Raw genomic sequence first — 6000 nt, forward strand, 5'->3', positions numbered from 1 at the left:
TCACCAAGTGGGTCTGTGATTGGTTTTAACATTGCTTCCAACATCATATTATCGTTTGATTTAACATCACGAATGCGTTTAACTTTTTTCTTACTGCTTCAGCAGATTTGAGTACTTTTTGTTTAAACAATTTTTCTTCATTAATTTTATGTTCCATGTCTGAACTAGATGGTTTCATTTTAAGCAATAAGTGTTTAATGTAATACTATGCTTTATATATCAAGTCAATCTAGAATTATAAATGTATCAAATCCTTTTCTATAACAGCCTGAATTTCTATTACAATCTTTATTTATGACTAAGTAATCAAACGGGATCTTCCATACTTGTGCACACATTTCACGAAATTGAGACCATGACATATCACTTCCTACATGTTCATCATAAACATGCTTTAAATTAATATCATCCTGTTTAAAAAGAATAATTAAGTTAGCATTATCTCTTATTAATTGTTTAGGTATTTTACTATACGTCTGATTTAGATAAAAGCTATCTATATTTTTATGCCTTCCCATTGCAAAGTAATCTCGTATATTATTTTGATTTTCACACGCAACATCATCAAATATTATAATGGAATTCATGTTTGCTGTATGAGGACTTAAGATTTCATCATTTGCGTTATATTTTTGAAATGATACTGAAGGAACTAGCTTTAAAACTTGCTCTAGAAATTGATACATTGGTTGAAATAAGGTTTTAGAATATACATAAACATTTTGAAAGCGTGTAGACCATGTTCATGTAGCAGCAAACCGACAATTAAATTTGTTTTTCCACAGTTCGATGGGCCACATATTATACAGCGAATGGTGTCGGGTAAAAGCGAGCCATGTCGAAAATAACGTTTATTGGACAAAGAACAAACAGCATCCAACTGCAATTTCTGAGACTGTTTTACGAACTTCATTTTGTCAATAGGCACGTGCAACTAACTTGAAAGGTGTTTTATCATTAACGGAGTTTTATAAACTTTTGTCTAAATATTCGTCATGAGCGTTTTAAATCATCTGAAAACCTATTGAGAGTTTCAAATCATGAGAAAGCCGATTAGGAGTTTTAAATCATCTGAAAACCTATTGGGAGTTTTAAATCACCAATAAACCTGAGTACGAGTCCTAAATATGAAGTGATATTGGGAGTTTTCAAATCTTTGATTTGAAACTCCCAATAATCACCTACTAGCGTTTCCGCGCGCTGCCCTGACGACATTCAAATGCCTTTTTAAGATACTTATGTTATGGCATTCGAAACCTCATTCATTTAGTATCTTTTGTACGAGTCCGCATGCAAAGATTTCTCTGGAGAAAGTCATTGTTATCGTACTTGCCCTGGGCGGGCGGGGTTATACGCGCGCCATTAATCACCTCATTGTTGGAGCGACGGCCACAATGGCGGCCAGCCCCGGGATTATTTCCTTCGTCGTTCGTTGCTTCACATTAATACTAACTTGACCCGCATCTTAAGTAAGATTAAGTTGGCTTTGTGTTATTTGTCAGTCTCAGTGGCTTATCTTGATTTGGGCTTCAATTTAGTAAAAACCTGAACCTAAAGTGAATGATAAGTAATTTCAGATATTTCATGCAGAAGGGCCCTTTACCGTTACCTTTAATGTACAAAAAAGTTCGTCATTATTGCAATTAAAGCAAATGTTCGTAATGGAAAGTCACATTGAAAATCATTAAAGATGCATATCGTTTATAATATATCAATATTATCAATATAAACTCACATTGATCTATCAATTTGTTCATTATATCCAAAGCGTTAGGTAAAGGCAGGCCTGTCCCACTCGCGCGTGTGGGTATCGAACTGTAAGTACCCCTCGCGAGGGGCAAATCAGTAGGGCCTCACAGGCGAGCGGTGACGCACGTGCGAGAGTTGTTCGTCGCATACCTACGTACTGATTCGACCGCTGTCACAGAATTGATATTTTATCGCGATACGTAACCTACTATTCGTAACCTCATTTGTTAATAAAAATAACTAAAGGGCGGAATTGTTCAAAGCCTTTGAGTAGGTAATATCAGGCCTGTTTCAATTAAGGTACCTATCTAAGTAAGTACGCCTAACTAGTTACGAGCGAATTAATCTTATACTTTTAAACGAGCAATTCTTGTATATTTATTTATTTATTTATTTATTTATTTATACCGACGATCTCAGAAACCGCTCTAACGATTTCGCCGAAATTTGTTATGTGGGGGTTTTCGGGGGTGAAAAATCGATCTAGCGTAGCCTTAGATCCCGGAAAACGCGAATTTTCGAGTTTTCATGAGTTTTTCTTTCGCGGTAGTAAACGTAAAATATGGTCGTTAATTTCGCCGCGCGCGCATCGATTCCGCTTAGCTCAGTCGTACGAGGTCGGTCTAATATTTAATGTACGCAGATAGATCGTAGGTGTCAGGGTTTCGGTTTCCCGGCCAGAAATTAAATTTTTGTTTTTTGTCTTTTGTTTTTGTTTTTGTATGTATAAGAGTTTTTTTATCTAAAGACGTGATATATTGTGAAAATAGAACCGAGCGAAGCTCGGTCGCCCAGATATTTAGAATTAAACCTACATACCACTAAGATATATCTTAGGTTTATTCGAGCTAAAGTAGAACAACATAAAAAAGGTAGTAATTACAAATATTAAGATTCATTTTTTAAAAGGACACAACCTTGATATCGTCAGAAAAGGTACGAGTTACGCGATAGAAAGAGAGCGCACTTCTACGTGAGAATGATTGTAGGCCTTTAGTGTTGCGCGGTCGGAATTTTAATTGAATAGTATCGTAGCGTGAGTCGTTATTTCTTTAAACGGGTTTTTGGAGAGGGTCTTCTGTACTTGTACTAATATGTATTCTGTGGTAGAGGTACCTCTCCCTTTATCTCTCTCTCCCCATCTTCACCGTTCACATAAAACTTTTCTACCCAGTACCCACACATAAGAGGGCTCTCCCCGATGTGTGCTAATTGTCCATCATTGAAACTTTGTTGTTGGTTTATCTCAAACTACTTTCTTTGTTTGCTTGTTGGTTTGATGATTATCTAACTTACGGAAAACAAATAAAGACAAAACAAAGGAAGCCTTTTAATCAAGTGATGCTTTCTTCTTCTTTATTTACCTCATTGTCGTATAGGTATGTACTCAGTAAAGTATCGGTCTACTTAATTATTCATAATTTACTAGCACAGACGCCCTTAACATAATTTGTCTCGTTATAAACTTATCAAGTTTACATTATTCCTCAGACCGAGTGCCACAGGTGTCCTTAGGCGAGTAATCTGTAGATTCCATTTGTGAACCCTTCCCGGAAAACATTACAGTATAAGCAGCTATAATAGCGATTTCCTTAAACAAAAAGATTGTCCCTTCCAACAAAGTCCTCCAGCTAATGTGTAGGTATAGCAAACAACACGCTCTTTTGAGCCCTGTTATTTATACTGAAATCTAAATGCCGTTAAAGGAATTTATTCTCAAATATCCAGTAGATGGACCAAAATGGTATCGAAAAAGTATTCGACACGTGTGCGTTTGCTTGCTTTGCGTGTGTACCAATTATAAATTGCGTGACTGCAAATAACCCTTTTTGAGCACATACTCTTGTTCAAACGTATGGATTTAAATTCCGATATAACAGGTTATGCTTCGCACCAGGGATGTAACGGATGTGGTTTTAACGGAACCGGAAGCGGAAGCGGAAGTTTTGAATTTAGTTTAACGGAAGCAGAAGCGGAACCGGAACCAAAAGCGGAACTTATAGATGTTAAAAACGAAATGAAAAAATACCACATAGGTATAACATAAACCAAAACTAATTAAATTACCTAGAACTTTTAGGTGTTTACTGTTCAGCCTGTAATCAGCAGTTTGTAATCAGCCTTTAGGCCCACTTAGGTTTTAAAAACGAAAAGAAAAGTTACCTGATATTTTATCTTAAGTATATCATTCATTACAATCCAAAAATTTAAATCACCTTGAACTTTAAGATTGTTTGTTGTTTAGGTAATCACTAAAAATCACATAAGAATCCTTTTAAACCTTTATTATGCCGTAAAAGGTTTTAGAAACGAAAAGAAAACTTACTCGTAGGTAGTATAATACAATCCAAAACTAACCAGTAAAAATTATATGTGTAATTGTTAGCACACAATTAAATTTTTAAATTAAATGGAGTGATTGTAAAAGAAGTAAACTGTATTTAATAAACAAATCTAAGGGGAGCTTCTAAGGGGATCGTAGATAAGCCCTGCACCACTGAATAGTTCACTCGCTACTAACTAGGTGGACAGGACAAATATTGGCGCGCAATGGAATGAAGCGATTAATGTTTAGTATCGCAGCACGTGGCAAGCGGAGAGATGAGCGAATGATAGGTATAGACCTGTTGGTCTTTGATGTCCGCCGCTCATGTCCCACCGTCGCGCTAGGTTCCGACATCCGTTATAACTTCCGTTTGAAAAATAACAGAACCGGAACAGAAGCGGATGTGTAAAACAAAACGGAAGTTCCGCAGTAACGGAAGCAGAAGCAGAACTCCGTTACATCCCTGCTTCGCACCACCCGTGAAGAGCGCACTAAAATTAAATAATGTAATGAAACTTAAATTTACGTGAAATAATGATATCTGGATACTTCATGGATCCGATATGTGAGTGTCAAAAGTTTCTTACCCGATTCATATCCTATTAAAGTATTAAGAATCAGGTCAAAAGCTCGCGTAAAATAAAATGACCGCCAATCAACGTGAGTGATCAAGGTCCGTACAATAACAGTTCATAACTATAACAAAATGTTACATTAGAATCTATTACACTACAAAAACGTAGTTGCGGAATATGGTCCAGGCAGGCAAGCATGGTCGCGTGATAAACGATATAATGTCAGGCCATCCTTTTCGCACTGTTTGTAAGTGCAATAGGGACGCACCGATGCGATAAAGTTTATCGAACTAGTGTACGTGCTACGCCCGCTGTGCACGTTATTTGTCTTCTGCTACACTTTGATGATAACCGCAGCCAGTACCGCACCCTTGCGGGATTTATTTTGTAATGGGGTATGGCGGTGAACATGTAGGTACTACTGTGGGTTGTCTATTGTTTGCCCGACAGTCATTTAACATAATATTCATTTGCCCGAATCTAACTTGCCTGAATTTCATTTGCCCGAATGATTTGTTTACCATAAAAATCATTAGACATACTCGTTGTTTATCCGAATATTACCTTCCATAATCATACAATGCCATACTATTTGTTAGCCATATTATTAAGTGCAATAATATGGAAAAAAAAAGGGTAGGCAAAGTGTAAACACGTATTTAAATTTTACTGGCGAATTTTATTTTATTTAAATTAATTTACAACAGTTTAACAATACAAAGAGCTTCAAATGTGTTAATACTTCACCTCAGTGCCACCCACAGCTGTTTTCTCAACATTATTTCTACAAATAAGGACTAAACTGCACAACACTTTCACAACACATACTGCCATGGATCTCCTGTCCCAGCTCCAAAAGGAAGTGAACGGTATGAAAGATCTTTTCAACACTCGTATGGACAGTTTTGAGAACTCAATCTCTACAGAGGCTGTGGCACCACCAGCAGTCCAAGACGACTTCAATAGCTTCAAGGATCTCGTAAAAAAGATGCTTTCAGGCCTGCAGACTCAGTTGGACATAGTCTTTAAGGCATTGGAGGATTTGGAAACTCGGTCGCGGGCTGGAATATTGCTGCTGCATGGAGTCCCGGAGGCTGAGGGTGAAATTGTCCCATCTACGGTACAGGACATTTGTCAAAACAGGCTGCAGCTAAGTGACATCTCTGCTAACTGCTTCATCTCTTGTCACCGACTTGGTAAGAACAAAGTGGCCTCCAAGCCCAGGGCGGTACTTATAAAATTCTCCTGCCCTAAAACGAGGGACGCTGTATGGGCTGCCAAGAAACATCTTAAAGGTTCCGGTTACACTTTATCAGAGTTCCTAACCAACACTCGGCATGCCGTATTCCT

This window comes from Leguminivora glycinivorella, chromosome 7 (genome assembly GCF_023078275.1).
Source record: "Leguminivora glycinivorella isolate SPB_JAAS2020 chromosome 7, LegGlyc_1.1, whole genome shotgun sequence".
NCBI lineage: Eukaryota > Metazoa > Arthropoda > Insecta > Lepidoptera > Tortricidae > Leguminivora > Leguminivora glycinivorella.